This window comes from Aquarana catesbeiana, linkage group LG11, assembly GCF_042186555.1.
Source record: "Aquarana catesbeiana isolate 2022-GZ linkage group LG11, ASM4218655v1, whole genome shotgun sequence".
Classification (NCBI taxonomy): domain Eukaryota; kingdom Metazoa; phylum Chordata; class Amphibia; order Anura; family Ranidae; genus Aquarana; species Aquarana catesbeiana.
Genome location: NC_133334.1, coordinates 188387329 through 188410138, shown reverse-complemented (window position 1 = coordinate 188410138; position 22810 = coordinate 188387329).

Sequence of the window (22810 nt, the reverse complement as noted above, 5' to 3'; positions counted from 1 at the left end):
AATATTTTTGCTGAACCCAATCTTTGGAATAGCTCTGGCACAAGAGGTAAGGGATAGCGATTTTTGATGGTCACCTTATTGAGATCTCTATAATCGATGCAGGGATGTAGCGAGTGGTCCTTTTTCTCGACAAAAAAGATGCCGGCCCCGGCTGGTGATGTCGAAGGACGGATAAAGCCTCTCTTAAGATTTTCATCGATATACACCTTGAGAGTACCCAGCTCCTGCTCTGTTAAAGGGAATATTCTCCCAAAAGGAACTTCAGATCCAGGCAACAACTCAATAGGACAGTCGTAGGGTCTATGAGGAGGAAGGGTCTCGGCCCCTTTTTTGCTAAAGACATCGGAGAAGTCCTGGTAAGGGATGGGAATCGCCTGCTGCGATTCCGTGTCAGTGTTCAGACACAAGAGTTGACTGGGTTTTGCAGGAGTTCCATGCAAACAGTGCTGTTGGCAGTAACTGGAAGGGAACTTGACTTCCCCAGAAACCCAATCGATACTGGGGTTATGCGCCTGCAGCCAAGGCATCCCTAGAATAATGGGGAAGAGTGGTGAAGAAATGGCGTCCAGCCGGAGAAATTCCTGATGACAGGTGTTCATGATGGCTAGCAGTGGGGTGGTTTCCAAGGTGACTGGACCCGAGCTGAGGGTGGAACCATCCGCGAGATAGACAGCAAGTCCCTATGATTTTGTTTGGAGAGGGATACGGTGTTGAGTCGCAAAGGTGAGATCAATGAAGCAACTGCATGCTCCTGAGTCAATGATGACTGGGGTAAGCAGATCCTGTCCTGGAAGCTGGAGGGTAATGGAGAGAGCCAGATGGTTAGCAAGGTTAGGCAAGGCAGGTGCGATCTTAGAAGTAGCTGAAAGAGACTTACGTGTCTTATTTGGGCAAGATCTCACGTAGTGACCTGATTCCCCGCAGTACATGCATAAGTTGTTGACCTGTCGACATTGTCGTTCTTCGGGAGTAAGGGATGGGCGGAGAAGCCCCAGTTGCATCGGTTCAGAAGTGTCAAGGGCTGGGGCAGCCGGTACCTGAAGGCTTTGGCCTACGGAGCTGGTAGCACTAGGGACTTTGGGGAGGACCCAAGTGGGGCGGAACTGGTTGACCGACCTCTCGGAACGACGCTCTCTCAAGCGCCGATCGATCTGCACCGACAGGTTAATAAGGTCTTCAAGAGTTTGGGGTACGCCTACCCGTGCCAGCTCGTCTTTGAGCGAATCGGATAATCCTAAGTGGAATTGGTATCGCAGTGCCGCATCATTCCATTCAGTGTCTGAACTCCAATGCCTAAATTCCAGAACGTAGTCCTCTGCAGGCCTGCGCCCCTGTTGTAGGGCATGTAAGGCGGATTCAGCCGTGGCTTTTAACTGAAGGTCCTCATACAATTGAGACATGGCAGTAAAGAAGGTATCCAAATTATCCAAGCAGGCTGACTTTTGCTCCAGGAGACGGTGGGCCCAGGCCTGTGGTTCTCCAGATAGAAGAGAGATGACAAAACCCACCCTGGTTGCTTCCAAGGAGAAGGTGCGTGGTTGCAAGGCGAAGTATAGTTCGCAAGCGTTACGAAATGCTCGATACTTGTTGCGCTCTCCGGTAAACCTTTCGGGTGTAGGGACCCTGGGTTCGGGAGGTAGCATAACCACTGAGGGTGCAGGTGAGAGCCCGGTAGCAGAAGCACCTTGCGGGTTAGCAGGTGAGGATAGTACCTGAACTCGCTCCTCCAGTCTGGTGTAACCTTCTTGAAGGCTCTTTACAGCCTGCGTGAGACCCGCCAGGTGTCTGCATAGCTCCTCCATGGGAGAGGTCCCCTGCTCGGGCTCGGACATGGCTGTCCGATACTGTCAGACTTACCCGTATCAGACTGACGAACCCGATGTAGCAGAGGATGGCCTCCCGTGCGTATCTGGTTCCCGGCCCCTGATAGAGCACACAGAAGGCACGGGAGCACAGAATGGTATGAGAGCCTGGCGGGTGGTTAGCAGGGATGAGGCCCAGAGTCCTGATGCAAGCTGGCAGGAGATGATAGGTAGGCTGCAGGTCAGCTACAGGTTCAGAGCAGGAGCAGGCAGATACAAAGTCCAGGTCACAAGCAAGTTTGGCAGCAGGCGGTCGGCACGGTACAGAGGGGTCAGGCAGGTTCAAAGTCGGAGGCAGGCCGGGGTCAAATGCAGGCGGATAGCAAAGCAGAGTCCAGTAAACAAGCCGGGTCACAGAGAGATCAAACAGTACACAGGAAACAGGAAGCACGGGAACAGGAAGCTGATGATCGGACAGCACCGAGCACAGCATCCCAGCAACCTAAATAGGGCAACTGGCGCCAAACACCGCGCCCGCACCCGTGCCCGCGCGCCCAGCAAGTGTCCTGAACCGAGCTCCTCTCTGACACATACTGACAAGACTTGACCTGTCTCTGGCAGTCAGCTCACTGAGAGTGCAAGTATCAGCCATCTCGGCCTTCACAGGAGTTTCATGGGCAAATCATTCTCTGGTCCATCAGTTCTTTAAAGGAGCCATCAGGCTTATGCCCTGTACACACAGTCGGACTTTCCATAGGAAAATGTGCGATCGGCACTTGTTGTCAGAAATTCCGACTATGTGTAGGCTTCATCAGACTTTTTCCATCGGAATTTCCAATACACAAAGTTTGAGAGCTGGATCTAAAATTTTCCGACAACAAAATCAGTTTGCTTAAATTCCGACCGTGTGTAGCCAATTCTGACGCACAAAGTGCCACGCATGCTCAAAAGAATTTACGAGATGGAAGTGCTCGGTCTGGTAAAACTAGCGTTCCTAATGGATATAGCACTTTCGTCACGCTGCAATATTTTAAATTGTTTAATCAGGCCTGGATTTACTCCCTTTGCCGCCCCAAGGCTGGGTCCTTCAATGCCCCCCCCCCCCACACACACACACACAATCACACCACCATTCTGGTCCTTTATCGATGACTGCTACAATAGATCAATTAAAAACATATCTCCACACACGAGAACACTGAAAATAACTGGCTTTAATTGTACAGACTGAAAATACTCTGTATTGCAGAAAATGCCTTTTAAAGATTATAGTAGTAAGAAACTCCCTACAATTTTTTAGTTCTAACTTTTCTTTTGGCAAACTCATCGATAATATCTTCGTAGGACAAAGTATTTAAAAGTTCTAACTCAATGGCAAGTAAAGCTAAACTGTTCAGTCCTTCTTGACCTAAAGATGATCGTAACTAGTTCTTTATGCAAATACATTTCATTCATTTTTATGCACCACAGCTCAGTTGCAGTGCATAGAAACAGTATGCATTTTGCACCACACTGCTCAGCACGCAGTGGCGCTGTTGCAGTGTGAACAGGACACATAGAAAACAATTGTTTTCTATTGCCCTTGGAGAGACCTTTGTTTTGCTAGTGCAGAAATCACAGACCCCCTTTTACATCAGTGTCCTCAGTCCCCCCTTTACATCACATACCCCCTTTTACATCACAACCCCCTTTTACATCAGTGTCCTTAGTCCCCCCCCCTTACGTCACATCCCCCCTGCCCCATCACAAACCCCCGTCACAGACCCTCATTACAGACTTCAAAAGGAGTCTAATGGGACCTGGAGGGGGGTCTCTCTAACAGAGGCCCATTCAGTGTCCATTATAGAATCTGTTAGAAAGAGTCCCCACCAGGTCCCATTAGAGACTGAAAAGGAGTATAATGGGACCTGGAGGGGGCCTCTATCTAACAGAGAGTACAGTGAACACCTTCATTCACTCTGTTCCTCATGGGACACCCTCCTTGTGCCATGACTCTCACCCCTGCCCCAACCTCTCACAAAGTAAAAATAAAATTGGCACTGTGTAGCGCTCCTCTTACCTTAACTATGGGTACTGCAGATGTTGCTGACTCCCGCGTCCTCTGTGGCTGACTCCTGTTGGTGGCTGGCTGGCTCCCGCGTCCTCTGTGGCTGGCTGGCTCCCGCGTCCTCTGTGGCTGTCTGGCTCCCGCGTCCTCTGTGGCTGGCTGGCTCCCGCGTCCTCTGTGGCTGGCTGGCTCCCGCGTCCTCTGTGGCTGGCTCCTGTTGGTGGCTGGCTGGCTCCTGTGTCCTTTGTGGCTGGCTGGCTCCCGTGTCCTCTGTGGCTGGCTGCTGTTGGTGGCTGGCTCCTGTTGGTGGCTGACTCCCACGTCCTCTGTGGCTGGTTCCAGTGGGTGGCTGGTCAGCACCCTGCTGTGGCTGGCTGGCTCCCTGGTGCGGGTGGGTCACCGTGGGTGACTCCTGTTGTGGCTGGCTGGTTTTCTGCTGTGGGTGGGTGGATGGCTGGCACGGTGCACACTGCTGCGGTAGGCTGGCCTGGATCCCTGCTGTAGGTCAGTGGGTGGCTGGCTGGCATGGTGCACTCTGCTGCGGCTGACAGAGGGGGGGGGGCACTGACAGAGGGGTGAGCTCTGACAGAGAGGGGGGGCACTGACAGAGAGGGGAGGGCACTGACAGAGAGGGGAGGGCACTGACAGAGAGGGGAGGGCACTGACAGAGAGGGGGGCATTGACAGAGAGGGGAGGGCACTGACAGAGAGGGGAGGGCACTGACAGAGAGGGGGGGCACTGACAGAGGGGGGGCACTGACAGAGAGGGGGGCACTGACAGAGAGGGGAGGGCACTGACAGAGAGGGGGGGCACTGACAGAGAGGGGGGGCACTGACAGAGAGGGGGGGCACTGACAGAGAGGGGGTGGGCACTGACAGAGAGGGAGTGGGCACTGACAGAGAGGGAGTGGGCACTGACAGAGAGGGAGTGGGCACTGACCGAGAGGGGGTGGGCACTGACCGAGAGGGGGTGGGCACTGACAGAGAGGGGGGCACTGACAGAGAGGGGAGGGCACTGACAGAGGGGGGGTACTGACAGAGAGAGGGGGGCATTGACAGAGGGGGGCACTGACAGAGAGGGGAGGACACTGACAGAGAGGGGAGGACACTGACGGGGAGGGCACTGACAGAGAGGGGGGGCACTGACAGAGAGGGGGGCACTGACAGGGAAGGGCACTGACAGAGAGGGGGTGGGCACTGACAGAGAGGGGGTGGGCACTGACAGAGTGGGGGAGGGCACTGACAGAGAGGGGAGGGCACTGACAGAGAGGGGGTGGGCACTGACAGAGAGGGGGTGGGCACTAAGAGGGGGGCACTGACAGAGAGGGGGTGGGCACTGAGAGGGGGGGCACTGACAGAGAGAGGGGCACTAACAGAGAGAGGGGGGCACTGACAGAGAGGGGAGGGCACTGACAGGGAGGGGAGGGCACTGACAGAGAGGGGAGGGCACTGACAGGGAGGGGAGGGCACTGACAGGGAAGGGCACTGACAGAGAGGGGGTGGGCACTAAGAGGGGGGGCACTGACAGAGAGGGGGTGGGCACTGAGAAGGGGGGGGCACTGAGACAGGGGGCACTGACAGAGAGAGGGGCACTAACAGAGAGAGGGGGGCACTGACAGAGAGGGGAGGGCACTGACAGGGAGGGGAAGGCACTGACAGAGAGGGGAGGGCACTGACAGAGAGGGGAGGGCACTGACAGAGAGGGGGGCACTGACAGGGAAGGGCACTGACAGAGAGGGGGTGGGAACTAAGAGGGGGGGCACTGACAGAGAGGGGGTGGGCACTGAGAGGGGGGGGCACTGAGAGGGGGGGCACTGACAGAGAGAGGGGCACTAACAGAGAGAGGGGGGCACTGACAGAGAGGGGAGGGCACTGACAGAGAGGGGAGGGCACTGACAGGGAGGGGAGGGCACTGACAAAGAGAGGGGGGCATTGACAGAGGGGGGGCACTGACAGAGGGGGGGCACTGACAGAGAGGGAGGGCACTGACAGAGAGGGGAGGGAACTGACAGAGAGGGGGGCACTGACAGGGAAGGGCACTGACAGAGAGGGGGTGGGCACTGAGAGGGGGGGCACTGACAGAGAGGGGGTGGGCACTGACAGAGAGGGGGTGGGCACTGAGAGGGGGTGGGCACTGACAGAGAGGGGGTGGGCACTGACAGAGAGGGGGTGGGCACTAAGAGGGGGGGCACTGAGAGGGGGGGCACTGACAGAGAGGGGGTGGGCACTGAGAGGGGGGGGCACTGACAGAGAGGAGGGGCTGACAGAAGGGTGGGCTGATAGAGGGGGGTTTACAGAGGGGGGCACTGACAGAGAGGGACGGGCTGACCGAGAGGGGCGGGGCATAGAGAGAGGGACGGGCTGACCGAGAGGGGCGGGGCATAGAGAGAGGGACGGGCTGACCGAGAGGGGTGGGGCATAGAGAGAGGGACGGGCTGATAGAGAGAGGGTACACTGACTGTCTGTGAGGGGGTAGATGAGAGACCTCAGAAGACATACAGTCAGCACGCCAGGCAGAGAGGCGGGATTCCCGCAGCAGATCACCCATAGAGCAGCCCTGCCTCCACAGTGACCAGCTCCCCTGGGCCAATCAAAGGTGCCCATGACGGCCGCCCGCACATGACCCTGTTCGGCCAATCACAGGGTGCTCGTCTGGACTACAGCTCCCAGAATGCCACAGCGTAGTGGCTTTCTGATAACACACCCCTCTGCGGCCGTGCTCCATACTCCGAAAAAAAAAAAAAGCCTGTGGGCGGCCGCGGCGCCGCCCCTGTACCACTGCCGCCCCGAGGCCTGGCCTCGGTGGCCTTGTGGGAAATCCGGCCCTGTGTTTAATGCAGCGCACTCTCTTCTTATTTTTAATGCTAGGAGAATGAAGTTGTTTTGCTGCTCATATTCACACAGAGTTCTGACAAACTGATTTCTTTATTATTTCTCGTGATTTCATGAATATAATATTTTTATTCATCAGATCTACCGAATAATTTTTTTAGTATTATGTTTTTATATTTTTTATTTGTTGTTTGTTTTTTTTTTAATCAAGATCTCCTGTTTTTTTTTTGAATTTTTTTTTTTTTTGGTGATCTCCATAATTTTTTTGGTGGGTTTTGTGTGTCAAGTTACCACAACACCATTATTATCTTGTCTTTTCTCAAGGAGTTTGGTTGGTGTTGGTGTCCCTTGTTAATTTCACATTTGGAAATGTACCCGCCTACTCACAAATAAACTGTCCTTTTTGAAGGAAAACACATAGACAAGTATTATTTACAAAAAACCCTTTATTATGGGTCATAAACAAAGAAAGGGAAGGCAACACTGGAGAAACAGCTGAAATTGGTGAAGCTTTTGGCTCCCAGGGCAGACTCCAACTATTTTAAGGCAAAATTGGTGGCCTAAGGAGTCCATATATAAGGGAGTACAATCTGGTCCAGAAGTCCAAGAGATCAGGAACAGCAGCAGATGACATATATGTCCCCAGGCTGTGGTCATACAAGAGCCTGCATCTTTTGTCAGACCAGACTGAACCCACCACTTTCTTGTCTTCCTTCCACTCTTCCTTCTAGGCTGTGGCTGTGGTGTTGGAGGTGTGGCAGGAGGAGGAGGATGATGCAACTCACACAGGTGGGTATTGGGTGTGATTTGGCCCCTCAACCCCTTATTTAATGTGATATAAATGATTTCCTCACACATGAGGCATTGGCCCTCCTCCATGTCCTGAATTTTGGTGGCAGCCATGAAGGCAAAGGCCTCTTGACGAGTGGGGGTGGTTCTGAGGGCCGCAGAAGCCTCCCCAATCAGCCTGAGCGCTGACTCCTCCACGTTACTCCCCTTCCTGGGTCTTTTGGTTGGAAGGCGGAGGGGAGGCAATGTTTCAGAGAGCAATACTCTGCATATATTACAGAGGCAATACTAAGTCGGTGGTACATCCACCCTCTTCTAAAAACTTTGGTCCCCCAAAGAGAGAAATGAGTGCAGTTAATAATAACATAGCATTTATACAGTAACCTTACACATGGGCCAACAACTTAGGCCTATGATCTTAGGCTGATTTTATGACATTTCCTAACAAATGCATTAGGTAATGGGACCTGCCCCCAAAGTGTGTTGGGAGATGGGTTGGGGACATCAGTCACTGGTACCACCATAGAATCTTCCTGAGAATCAGGAAGTCTGCGAACAGTGGGAATAGCTTCTTCTGAGCTTATTCCAGGGGTGTCATATGTTAATCTGAGTGGGGGTCTCACTGTTCTCTTAACTATCTGTTCTTTGGGCTCAAGACTAGTCTCTTCACAGGATTCTCCATCAGGTTCAAGGTGGCTTTCCTCAAACGGTTCTTCTTCAAGTTCAAAGGAACTCCCATTTAGAAAGCCTTCATCGGGTTCAAGGACTAACTGGTAGGCTTGCTCTACTAGCTCTGAACTGCCTTGCACCTGGGGCACAAATTCTGATGCATCAGGCCGGAGCACACTTGAGCGCTGATTAGCAGTTGATGTGGAGGGAGTGGCATCCATGGGCTCAGATGGCCACAACCATCCTACCTCCAGATCATCATCACTGTCATCTTCTATTGTTGTGGCCTCATCTGGCAGTAGAGGTTGAGACCTAGTAACTGGAACTTGCCTGGAAAAAGATGGTTTGGGTAATGAAGCCTCAGTTCTCACAGGTACCCTGACAGTTTCATTTAGAAGCAGTAAATGATTTTGATGCCAGGTCTTCAGGGGACCTGCTTTCCCATCAGGCCGGATTTGGTATACAGGAAGACCAGGCAGTTGCTTACAGACGACATATTGTTGAGAACTCCACTCCGGTCAGCTAACTTATGCTTTCCAGAGAGACCCAGATTCCTCAGCAACACCTTGTCACCCGGCTGTGAATCATGAATCCTAACTTTCAAATCATAATCCTTCCTGTTCCGCTGACCTCTAACACCAGAAGCTTCTTGTGCCTTCTCATAGGCTGTCTTTAGGTTCTTTCTGAGCCTATCCACATAGCCCCAGTAGGATGTAGTGGAAGTTCTGTCTATTGAGACACCGAAGGCCAAGTCCACTGGCAGACGAGCTCCTCTTCCAAACATCAGTCTATATGGTGAGTAACCCGTTGCGTCATTTTCAGTACTATTATAGGCATGAACCACAGCGGAAATGTGCCTGCTCCAATGCTGTTTTCTGTCAGATGGAAGGGTTCCAAGCACGTCAAGGAGGGAACGATTAAACCTCTCTGGTTGAGGATCCCCTTGAGGGTGGTAAGGTGTCGTTCTCGATTTCTTGATGCTCAGAAGATCCAATAGCTGTTTAATGAGCCTGCTTTCCAAGTCTCTTCCTTGGTCAGAGTGAATTCTCTGAGGTAATCCATAATGAACAAAGAATTTCTCCACTAACACTTTGGCGACTGCGGCAGCTCGTTGTTGGATAAGCCTGGGAATAACGGGTGAAATGATCAGCCACTACCAACACATTCCCTTGACCACTTGTGTCGGGTTCCAGACACAAGAAATCGATGCACACCAGATCCATAGGACTTTGACCCTGTAGATGGCCCATTGGGGCAGCTCTGGAAGGCAAAGTCTTTCTCTGGATGCAGCGAAGGCAGGAGTGACAGTAACTTTTGATTTCAGTTTGCATACACGGCCAGTAGAAACGATCCCTAACTAACTTAAATGCTCTATCAGTGTCTATGTTGATCATGTAATGAATTCAGCACTGTCCCCCTATGCTTCTCCGGGAGGAGCAGCTGCCAACTCTCCTCTGGATCATCCGAGGGGCCCGTTCGGAAGACCACCTCATCTGAGAGCTGCAGTCGATACCACTCCTTGTGAACCAATCGAGCCTCCTTTGGGGAGTCTGCTGTGAGTAGAAGTTCTGGGCGACCACTCTCCAAGGCTTTCAAAGTCAGAGAACAAAGGGGATCTTCTGTTTGATCCTTCCTCAAGTCTTTCTTGGAAAGGGTAGGCAGTCCCTCATCCCTCACTTGGGTCAAGTCACAGTAGAGCTTTGGGACCCCAACAGTGATGACTCCAATGGCTTTGGCCCCTGTCACTCCTCTGGCTCAGTACTCAATCCCTTGACACAAAGCCTGAATGCCTTCTGTCGTCAGTTGGGTCCACCCTTCCTTATGAGTTAGCAGGTCATAGGGTCTCCTTGACAGAGCATGGGCATCCCTATTTCCAACTTCAGGTCAGTACTTCAAGCTGAAACGGAAACCAAAAAGGGCTGCCAACCATCGATGTCCCGTGGAATCCAGCTTGGCCATGGTAAGGACATATGTGAGTGGGTTGTTATCCGTTTTGACTTTGAATTCAGCACCATACAGGTATTCTTTAAGCTTGTCCATGACAGCCCATTTCAATGCCAAAAATTCCAACTTGTGGGTAGGGTAATTCCTCTCAGATAGAGTAAGGCTTTGACTCACATAAGCAACAGGTCTCAGACGTCCATGTTCTTGGTAAAACACCCCACCTAGTCCTTCTCTGCTTGCATCAACATGGAGCTCATAGGGCTTGCGGTTGTCAGCGTAAGCTAAAATTGGTGCATTGGTCAAGCTCCGTTTCAATTGAAGGAAAGCTTGTTCGCATTGGTCAGACCACTCTCCCTCTATGGACTCGCAAGACTTTCTCGCTCCACTAGTTTGCTGGACTACTTCTGGGACCTCTAGCTATCCTTCATCGTCTCCAGCCCGCAAAAGTTCAGTGAGAGGTCTGGCTATTTTGGCAAATCCCTCCACAAACCTCCTGTAGTAGGAGCAGAACCCAAGAAAAGATCTCAGCTCTTGCACATTTCTGGGCCTGGGCCAAGTGGTAATGGCTTCCAATTTTTTGGAGTCAGTGGCCACTCCCTCCGCTGAGACAACGTGCCCAAGGTAAGTGACTGATGACTAGGGATGAGCTTCGTGTTCGAGTCGAACCCATGTTCGACTCGAACATTGGCTGTTCGATCGTTCGTCGAATTGCGAACGATATGGGCCGTTCGCGCCAAATTCGTGTGGCGCGTCACGGCCCATAATTCACTGCGGCATCGCAGTGCATTGCTTGCTGATGATTGGCCAAGCATGCACTATGACCCGCATGCTTGGCCAATCACAGCGCCGCCTTAACAGAGAGCCATAATTGGCCAAAGCCAAGGAGGCTTTGGCCAATTATGGCTCAGGGGATTTAGTACACGCCCCACACTATATAAGGCCGCCTGCACGGTGGCCCTGTGCAGTGTGTTCCGGTGTGCTTAGAGAGAGAGAGAGACAGTGTCATTTCATTTGAGTTAGCTAGATTAGGCAGGACAGTCAGTCAGTTAGCTGCACTTAAAGTGTATTGTGTATATTTGCATCCCAGGTGTTGCATATATATATATATACACTGTATTCAGTTTAGCTAGATCCATTCCTGTTATCTTCTAGACTATTTACATTTAGTGCAGTGCGTCCTGCTCACAGTGTTCAGCTAGATCCGTTCCTGTTATATTCCTACTGACAGGCAGGCTTGTCTTGTTACAGCATTTTGAAGAAAATTACTGGTGTTCTTTTGATCCTGTTAGTACCACAGTCAGGCAGCTAGACTATTTACATTTAGTGCAGTGCGTCCTGCTCACAGTGTTCAGCTATCTGTTATCTTCTTACTGACAGGCAGGCTTGTCTTGTTACAGTATTTTAAAGAAAATTACTGGTGTTCTTTTGATCCTATTAGTACCACAGTCAGGCAGCTAGACTATTTACAGTTAGTGCAGTGCGTTCTGCCCACAGTGTTCTGCTAAACCTACAAGTAAGTGGGGTGCGTCCTGCTCACAGTGTTCAGCTAAACCTACAAGTTAGTGGGGTGCGTCCACCTCACAGTGTTCAGCTAAACCTACAAGCTAGTGGGGTGCGTCCTGCTCACAGTGTTCAGCTAGATCCGTTTCTGTTATCTTCTTACTGACAGGCAGGCTTGTCTTGTTACAGTAAATACAGCTACCTGAAGAAAATTGCTGGTGTTCTTTTGATCCTATTAGTACCACAGTCAGGCAGCTAGACTATTTACAGTTAGTGCAGTGCGTCCTGCTCACAGTGTTCTGCTAAACCTACAAGTTAGTGGGGTGCGTCCTGCTCACAGTGTTCAGCTAAATCTACAAGTTAGTGGGGTGCGTCCACCTCACAGTGTTCAGCTAAACCTACAAGCTAGTGGGGTGCGTCCTGCTCACAGTGTTCAGCTAGATCCGTTTCTGTTATCTTCTTACTGACAGGCAGGCTTGTCTTGTTACAGTAAATACAGCTACCTGAAGAAAATTGCTGGTGTTCTTTTGATCCTATTAGTACCACAGTCAGGCAGCTAGACTATTTACAGTTAGTGCAGTGCGTCCTGCTCACAGTGTTCTGCTAAACCTACAAGTTAGTGGGGTGCGTCCTGCTCACAGTGTTCAGCTAAACCTACAAGTTAGTGGGGTGCGTCCACCTCACAGTGTTCAGCTAAACCTACAAGCTAGTGGGGTGCGTCCTGCTCACAGTGTTCAGCTAGACCCGTTCCTGTTATCTTCTTACTGACAGGCAGGCTTGTCTTGTTACAGTATTTTAAAGAAAATTGCTGGTGTTCTTTTGATCCTATTAGTACCACAGTCAGGCAGCTAGACTATTTACAGTTAGTGCAGTGCGTCCTGCTCACAGTGTTCTGCTAAACCTACAAGTTAGTGGGGTGCGTCCTGCTCACAGTGTTCAGCTAAACCTACAAGTTAGTGGGGTGCGTCCACCTCACAGTGTTCAGCTAAACCTACAAGCTAGTGGGGTGCGTCCTGCTCACAGTGTTCAGCTAGATCCGTTTCTGTTATCTTCTTACTGACAGGCAGGCTTGTCTTGTTACAGTAAATACAGCTACCTGAAGAAAATTGCTGGTGTTCTTTTGATCCTATTAGTACCACAGTCAGGCAGCTAGACTATTTACAGTTAGTGCAGTGCGTCCTGCTCACAGTGTTCTGCTAAACCTACAAGTTAGTGGGGTGCGTCCTGCTCACAGTGTTCAGCTAAACCTACAAGTTAGTGGGGTGCGTCCACCTCACAGTGTTCAGCTAAACCTACAAGCTAGTGGGGTGCGTCCTGCTCACAGTGTTCAGCTAGATCCGTTCCTGTTATCTTCTTACTGACAGGCAGGCTTGTCTTGTTACAGTAAATACAGCTACCTGAAGAAAATTGCTGGTGTTCTTTTGATCCTATTAGTACCACAGTCAGGCAGCTAGACTATTTACAGTTAGTGCAGTGCGTCCTGCTCACAGTGTTCTGCTAAACCTACAAGTTAGTGGGGTGCGTCCTGCTCACAGTGTTCAGCTAAACCTACAAGTTAGTGGGGTGCGTCCACCTCACAGTGTTCAGCTAAACCTACAAGCTAGTGGGGTGCGTCCTGCTCACAGTGTTCAGCTAGATCCATTCCTGTTATCTTCTTACTGACAGGCAGGCTTGTCTTGTTACAGTATTTTAAAGAAAATTGCTGGTGTTCTTTTGATCCTATTAGTACCACAGTCAGGCAGCTAGACTATTTACAGTTAGTGCAGTGCGTCCTGCTCACAGTGTTCTGCTAAACCTACAAGTTAGTGGGGTGCGTCCTGCTCACAGTGTTCAGCTAAACCTACAAGTTAGTGGGGTGCGTCCACCTCACAGTGTTCAGCTAAACCTACAAGCTAGTGGGGTGCGTCCTTCTCACAGTGTTCAGCTAGATCCGTTCCTGTTATCTTCTTACTGACAGGCAGGCTTGTCTTGTTACAGTATTTTAAAGAAAATTACTGATGTTCTTTTGATCCTATTAGTACCACAGTCAGACAGCTAGACTATTTACAGTTAGTGCAGTGCGTCCTGCTCACAGTGTTCTGCTAAACCTACAAGTTAGTGGGGTGCGTCCTGCTCACAGTGTTCAGCTAAACCTACAAGTTAGTGGGGTGCGTCCACCTCACAGTGTTCAGCTAAACCTACAAGCTAGTGGGGTGCGTCCTGCTCACAGTGTTCAGCTAGATCCGTTTCTGTTATCTTATGTTATTTACTGACAGGCAGGCTTGTCTTGTTACAGTAAATACAGCTACCTGAAGAAAATTGCTGGTGTTCTTTTGATCCTATTAGTACCACAGTCAGGCAGCTAGACTATTTACAGTTAGTGCAGTGCGTCCTGCTCACAGTGTTCTGCTAAACCTACAAGTTAGTGGGGTGCGTCCTGCTCACAGTGTTCAGCTAAACCTACAAGTTAGTGGGGTGCCTCCACCTCACAGTGTTCAGCTAAACCTACAAGCTAGTGGGGTGCGTCCTGCTCACAGTGTTCAGCTAGATCCGTTCCTGTTATCTTCTTACTGACAGGCAGGCTTGTCTTGTTACAGTAAATACAGCTACCTGAAGAAAATTGCTGGTGTTCTTTTGATCCTATTAGTACCACAGTCAGGCAGCTAGACTATTTACAGTTAGTGCAGTGCGTCCTGCTCACAGTGTTCTGCTAAACCTACAAGTTAGTGGGGTGCGTCCACCTCACAGTGTTCAGCTAAAGCTACCTGTAGAAGGTTGGTGGTGTTCTCATACTACAGGCAGGCAGTTGATTTTGCTAGCTGCAGTATCAGTACATATATATATATATATATATATATATATATATATATATATATATATATATATATATCCCAGCTTAGTGCAGCTACAGGCCATTAGTATGTCTGGAAGGCCAAGAAGGAGAGGCAGACAGTCACAAGCCAATAAGAGAGGGCAAGCAGGCTCTGTGTCTAGTGCTGGTCGTGGAGACGGTGCATCCTCATCAGCACGTGGCCATGGGACACGCTTGGCCTTTTTTTCGGCAGCTGGCCATGTTGAGCCGCAACATGCCGAAGACTTGGTCGAGTGGATGACCAAGCCGTCCTCATCCTCCTCAACCTCTCTCACCCATGCTCAGGGTACTTTGTCTGGCAAAGCAGCGGCCTCTTCCCTCGGCTCAATGTCATCAGTGACTCCTTCCCTAGCCCCACCATGTCCTCCTGAGGAGTCCCTCGAACTGTTTGACCACAGTGTTGGGTACATGCTCCAGGAGGATGCACAGCGTTTGGAAGGCTCTGATGATGATACTGAGCTCGATGAAGGCAGTAACACGAGCACGGACAGAGGGGGTGCCCAAGAAGGACAGCAATCTGGCAGTCATGCTCCCCCTGCTGCAGCATACTGCCAGGTTTGCTCCAGTGATGAGGAGGGAGGGGATGATGAGGTCACTGACTCAACGTGGGTGCCTGATAGGAGAGAGGAGGAGGAGGAGGAGGAGGAGGCGGCACATCACCAACGAGGCAGGATGCCCTCCAGGGGCCAGCCTAAGGGCAGCACATTGACTGCATCACACCCCAAAGCTCCACATGTGCAGGGCGCTGCAGTCTCTGCGCGTTATTCAAAAAGTTCTTTGGTGTGGGCCTTTTTTGAGACGAGTGCATCAGATCGCACCGCTGCTATTTGCAACATATGTCTCAAGCGTATCTCGCGTGGCCAAAACATCTCCCGCTTGGGTACCACATGCTTGACCAGACATATGTTGACCTGCCATGCAGTTCGTTGGCAAGCGTATCTAAAAGACCCACACCAAAGAACAAAGAGGACCTCTGCTTGCTCCTCATCAGCTGAGATTTCCAACCCCACTAGACCTTCAGTCCTCTCTGAGACCTGCACTGAGAGGAATGAAGGTGTAGAATTAGGTGTGTCACAGCCACGTACTTGTGGGCAATCTGATTTTGGTACACCGACGTCAGATTGTACCAGGCAAATTTCCCTGCCCCAGGTGCTGCACCGCCGAAAGAAGTTTGCTCCCAGCCATCCACATGCCCAACGGTTGAATGCTAGCTTGGCAAAATTGCTAGCACTTCAACTGCTGCCTTTTCAGTTGGTAGACTCTGCCCCCTTCCGTGAGTTTGTGGAATGTGCGGTTCCTCAGTGGCAGGTACCCAAACGCCACTTTTTCTCACGGAAGGCGATTCCGGCTCTCTACCAGCATGTGGAAGGCAATGTCCATGCCTCGCTGGACAGGGCGGTCAGCGGTAAGGTGCATATTACCGCTGACTCATGGTCCAGCAGGCATGGACAGGGACGTTACCTAAGTTTCACGGCGCATTGGGTGACTCTGCTGGCAGCTGGGAAGGATGCAGGACAAGGTGCAGTAGTGTTGGAGGTTGTTCTGCCACCACGCCTCCAAAATGCTAATGATTGTGACACACCTCTCTCCTCCACCCCCTCCTCTTCTTCTTCCTCCATGGCCTCTTCCTCGGAACCAGCGGTGCTCCGTAGTCGTTCAAGGGGCTACGCAAGTACGCAGGCCAAAAGATGCCATGCGGTGCTTGAGCTGGTGTGCTTGGGGGACAGGAGCCACACTGGGGCAGAGGTTCTGTCAGCTCTGCAGGGGCAGGTTCAGAGGTGGTTGAAGCCACGCCAACTTAAGGCAGGAATGGTGGTTTGCGACAATGGCACCAACCTCCTCTCTGCCCTCCGACAGGGACAAATGACCCATGTGCCCTGTTTGGCTCACGTCCTTAACTTGGTGGTGCAGCGGTTCTTGGGCAGGTACCCGGGCTTACAGGATGTCCTGAGGCAGGCCAGGAAAGTCTGTGTGCATTTCCGCCGGTCATATAATGCCAGTGCTCGGCTGACGGACCTCCAAAAGGAGTTTAACCTGCCCAAGAACCGCCTAATCTGTGACATGCCCACCAGGTGGAACTCAACGTTGGCCATGCTGCAGCGGCTGCACATGCAGCAGAGGGCCATCAATGAGTACCTGTGCGACTATGGCACCAGGACAGGGTCAGGGGAGCTTGGTTTTTTTTCCCCACGCCAGTGGGCCATGATCAGGGATGCATGCACTGTCCTGTCACCATTTGAGGAGGCCACGAGGATGGTGAGCAGTGACAGTGCATGCATCAGTGACACTGTCCCCCTTGTCCACCTGTTGGAGCACACGCTGCGTGGAATAATGGACAGGGCACTTGAGGCAGAACAGAGGCAGGAAGAGGAGGACTTCCTTAGCTCTCAAGGCCCCCTTTATCCAGACAGTGTTCCTGCGTGCCCGCCGATCACACAGGAAGAGGACGAGGAGGAAGAGGAGGAGGAGGAGGAGGAAGATTGTGTCAGTATGGAGGTGGAGCCTGGCACTCAGCATCAGCAGCAGTCTTTAAGGGATCAGTCCCAAGAAACACATGGACTTGTACGTGGCTGGGAGGAGGTGGCTGTGGATCATGTCGTCCTTAGTGACCCAGAGGACTCCGGACCGAATGCCTCAGCAAACCTACGCTGCATGGCCTCCCTGATCCTGCAAAGCCTGCGTAAGGATCCTCGTATTCGTGGTATCAAGGAGAAGGACCAATACTGGCTGGCAACCCTCCTTGATCCACGTTACAAGGGTAAGGTTGCGGACCTTATCTTGCCATCGCAGAGGGAGCAGAGGATGAAACATCTTCGGGAGGCCTTGCAGAAAGGTCTGTGCAACGCGTTCCCAGAGACTGGGAGGTTACAAACTCCTGTTTCTGGACAACGTGTTGCTGAGGCTTCGGTCAGTCAAAGAAGGAGCGGTGGAGAAGGTGGCCGTCTGACCGATGCGTTCAGACAATTTTTTGGTCCGCAGCCCCGAGGTATGATCGGTTCCAGCAACCATCGCCAGCGTCTGTTTTACATGGTGCAGGAATACCTAGGGGCAAGATCAGACTTGGACACCTTTCCCACCGAAAATCCTCTGGGTTACTGGGTCTTGAGGATGGATCACTGGCCAGAGCTTGCACAGTATGCAATTGAGCTACTGGCCTGTCCTGCATCCAGCGTTCTTTCGGAACGCACATTCAGTGCTGCTGGAGGCGTGGTAACCGATCACAGGGTGCGTCTGTCCACTGACTCGGTCGATCGACTGACCTTCATAAAAATGAATGAGTCTTGGATCACCACCAGCTACCAAGCACCTGATGCTGATGTAACCGAATAATTTTTTTTGAAATCTCAGATCCCTTCAAAGACTGCCTATGCTGATGCTGAGTGACTATCCCTGAGTAATTATCCTCTTCCTCCTCAATCATCACGCTGATAGCTTCTAAGAACATTTTTGGTTCTGGGTGCCACCACCAGTGCCTAAGGCACAATTTTTCAGCCCCTGTTTAACAGGGGCGTGTAATTACGATTTTTGATGTAATACTTTGCAGTAGGGCTCGTTCCTGCATTCCAACTAGAGTGTCTGTAAGGGGTTGCAGTGTTGTGGCACCAGCACCAGTGCCTAAGGCCCAATTTTTCAGCCCTTGTTTAACAGGGGCGTGTAATTACAATTTTTGGTGCAATACTTTGCAGCAGGGCTCATTCCTGCATTCCAACTAGAGTGTCTGTGAGGGGTTGCATTGTTGTGGCACCAGCACCAGTGCCTAAGGCGTAATTTTTCAGCTCCTGTTCAACAGGGGCATGTAATTACAATTCTTGATCTAATATTTCACAGCAGAGCCCTGTGAGGGCTTACAGTGTTGTGGCCACAGCAACACCTAAGGCCCAAATTTCTGCTGAGTATATAGGGCAGGACCCTACTTTCAAACAACTAACTTACAAACAACTCCTACTTGCAAACGGAAGGAGACAACAGGAAGTGAGAATAAATCTACCCCTAGGAAGGGAAACTCTCTCCTGTAAGAGTTAATATGGGAAAAACATTTCTCCTTTCCACTGATGCTTTCCAATCCATTGGGACAAAAAGTGAGGTGAAATCTTCTGAAGAGGAGGAAAGACAGCAAAACAAATGTCACAGGGGTGATAACCCTTCCCTATGTTTTCCAAAAAGCTTAAAAAAGATTTTTTGGCTGGAGCTAAACACGTTAAAAATGTACCCGTTCAAAATTACAAAGAGATTCTACTTAACAACAAACCTACAGCCTGTATACTGCTGTTCAGAGTATATAGGGCCTGGTGGCCCCACACCTTTCCTTATTTTAATTTGGGTGCAGGGTTCCCCTTAATATCCATACAAGACCCAAAGGGCCTGGTAATGGACTGGGGGGTACCCATGCCATTTGTCTCACTGATTTTCATCCATATTGCCAGGACCCGACATTACATTAAACCCGCAAGCAGTTTTAAATGAGATTTTTTCCTTTAAAAATGACATTTGGTGCAGGGACTGTTCTAAACACGGGAAACACGCGTCACTTTACAGGCATACTATAGACACCCCTCAGGTACGATATTTAAAGGAATATTTCACTTTTTTTTTTTTTTACTTTAAGCATCATTAAAATCACTGCTCCCGAAAAAACGGCCGTTTTTAAAAGTTTTTTTTGCATTGATACATGTCCCCTGGGGTAGGACCCGGGTCCCCAAACCCTTTTTAGGACAATACCATGCAAATTAGCCTTTAAAATGAGCACTTTTGATTTCGAACGTTCGAGTCCCATAGACGTCAATGGGGTTCTAACGTTCGTGCGAACTTTCGGTCCGTTCGCAGGTTCTGGTGCGAACCGAACCGGGGGGTGTTCGGCTCATCCCTACTGATGACTGGTAGAACTGGCACCTCTCAAGGGACAGCTTCAAGCCCTCTTCATAGAGTCGCTTCAGAACCTTCTCTAGACGCTCATGTTCTTCCAAAGTCCATCCAAAGACAATTATGTCGTCTAGGTACACTAACACTTCAATTAAGTTCATATCACCAACAGTCTGTTCCATCAAGTGTTGGAATGTAGCAGGGACTCCAGACAGATCCTGTGGCATCCGTTCAAACTCAAAGAACCCCACTGGGCAGATGAAAGCAGTTTTCTCCCGGTCATCTGGATGCATCGGATCTGATGGTACCCACTTCTCAGGTCCAACACGCTGAACCATTTGGCTCCTGAAAGGCATTGCAGGGCATCTTCTATTCGTGAAGTGGTGTACTGGTCTGGGATGGTTCTTTTGTTGAGAGTGCGATAATCGATACAGAGCCGTAATTACCCATTTTTCTTCCTCACCACCACAATGGGAGAAGCATAGGGACTTCAGGACTCCTGAATAATTCCCGTCCTCTTCAACTCAGCAATATGTTCTCTAAGGTCATCTAAATCAGCTAATGGGATTCGTCGAGACCTTTCTTGAAATAGCCTATCCTCTTGTAGACGAATATGATGTTGTGCACTCTCTGCGCATCCCACGTCAAACTCATTTTTAGAGAAAATTTTCCTCCACTTTAAGAGTTGTGTTTTTGCCCGAACTTTCCATTCAGATGTCATAGGAGAGCCTTTTGGATAGAAATACTCCTCTGGTAACTCTTCCTTGGCTTCCCCCACTACACGGTGCTGTGTGATGGGTGTGTCTAAATTTTCCTGTCCTATCATCATTCGGGTCCGAAGCTTCACTGGAGAATCAGTAACATAACGAACACTGACAGAAACCTTTCCATGGGTTCTCTGTAAGGCCTTCATAGAAATTACTTCCGGAATCAGTTCCAAACCCGAATTTGTCTTCTGTGGGTCACCTTCAAGGATAACATAAGGACCAGATTGGTCCCAATTCAGTTTGACTGAAGCCTGCAAACATGCTACTTCACCTGGCTGCAAGACCTTTTCCGTCTTGTCCAACTTTCACAATTTTCCCACTCCTTCTGTTGGAGCCTTTTGTTCCTGGACCAATCGCTGGTATGCTGAGCGCAACATTGGGTGTACACTTTTAGCTGCATCCTCACCCTCTGAGACCTGAGGAGTGAGTAACCATTGAACCAAGTTAGTGTTCGTCCCCACAAGCAAGGAACTCCGATTGGCCATCGGCAGGCAGGGACATACAATGGAATGTGTCTGAAGTCTCTTTCTGCCCTACAACAGATGGGCCAAATTCAAGCTTGACTGGAAGATATCCATCATAGGGGAGCTTCTTAGTTCCTATACCTCAGATCTCTAGACTTTCTAACTTCTGCAAGGGCAGGTGTTTCAGGTGTTTATCATAGAAATTACGGTAAATTAGAGTCACTTGGACACTAGAGTCTAGAAGGGCTTTTATGCATACACCTTCCACCTAAACTGGCACTATAGGAGAAGGACCCACCAGCTTGTCAGGGAACTTGCTTGGCTGTTTTGATGCAGCTTGCTCGGCTGTTTGGGCTTGAATCCCTCTTTTGGCCTGGGCCCGTTTCCGTTGTCTGGACTAATGGTTTTGGTTGTGGTGTGCACCGATCTCCCGTGATCCGGGACCTGACTTTGAGAGTAGCTTGGGCAGCCTAACTGAGGCTTTAGGTGAGGCTTGGTACAAAGGTTTAGGTCTTACCCGCCCTTCATTTAAGACTTGTGAACTGGAGCAAGTTGACTTAGATGGGCACCCGGCTAGCTCCCTCACCAGGGCCCTCTGGAGTTTCCTGCTGGCTTATGATGTACTCTTCGTGGCTTTGGTGGGCTGGGACAGTCACGTTGATAGTGACCAATACCCCCACAATTATAGCAGACCACTGAAATAAAGGGTTCTCCAGCAGAGAACATTCTGTATTGCCTCTGCCCTGGTTGGTTTCGATGTCTTTCCCACCTCTGGTATGGCAATTCTGGCAGACAGCGATGTCATCAACTCCATCATCTGTGACACCTGAGTTTTCAAAGCCATTACTTCGGACTGGATTTCTACTATGCCCATGGTTCCTACTTCTATGGTGAAAGCCGCATGTGAAGCACTAGCAGGTTTTTTAGCCTTAATTAAAGCCTCTACTTCTGGGATAGTTTTGACCAATTTGGAATAAGTCAATACATTATTCTGATCTCTAGTCCGAAATTTCAACATTATGGGATCCAGTGGGAGTGCTCCTTTAAGAATTTGATCCAACAAAGCTTTGCTTGCATGACTCGGCTCCATGCCTCCTTTTAGAATGACCTGATGAAGGATTTTATCCAGCCACCGGACATAAGCGGATAACTCTTCTCCTTCATTTTGATAGGTGTGTGAGAACATATAAATTAGCTCAGCACAATGCTCTACTCTTCCAAAAACCTCTCGTAAAGCTTCTAGACACTCAGTGGCTGTGCAGCCTGGCTTGTCCCTTTTTAGATTTCTGATTACATCTGAAGCAGGAGCTCTTAGGCTCTCGATTAACCTTTGTCTTTTGAAAAAGAGGGTGGGACTTTAAATGAGGTGCGCATGATGCAGCCCAATCACACTCACAGAGGTGCAAATACATGTATGTTTATTGAGGACCAATGATCAACATGGCATAAAAACGCATTGCATGCATTAAACATAAAATTGCATATAGACAATAAATCTATGTATATACAACCATGGGACATGGGTAGGTACAATTATGCATCTTAATCCCCCAAACAAGATAAAAGTCATGTGAAGTAAAAAAACATCTGAAAATTCGTCAATGTGTGTTTGATGCATCAAAGGTAGGCCCGACGCTGCGTTTCATGGACTTCAATCCACTCTTCAGGAGCCAGATGCATCTACATTTCCCCCCATTGCTTGCATTGATTAGGGATGGAGGTGCTCATGATTGTAGCCCATTGCTCTCTTATGGCAGATTCCTACCGGGTCCGGACGTAATTCAGCATGCTTTATATGGAACGTTCATTGCACTGACAGTTCACATACTTTCATCTTTCACCACTTCATACATCTTTTACTCCCTGTGGCCAGACAGGGTCTGTGTGACTTATTGTCGGTGGGTGGGCAGATGTCCTGTTTCCCGGGAGCTGCGATGCATGCTGGTGTCCGCCCTCCTACCTCCCCTCCACAGGGTTGGGGGTGGGTGGCTGGGTGGATCTTCATTAACATCACTTTTGGACATTTAAAACAGGGGGTCGTTATACAAAGCAGCATATTAATACAGATTGGAAAAAAAAACAATATATATTTCTTATACAACCCCTGGCAACAATTTTGGAATCACCAGTCCCTGAGGATGTTTCTTCAGTTGTTTATTGTTGTAGAAAAAAAGCAGATCACAGACATGGCCAAAAACTAAAGGCATTTCAAATGGCAACTTTTTGGCTTTAAGAAACACTAAAAGAAATCAAGAAAAATAATTGTGGTGGCCAGTAACAGTTAGA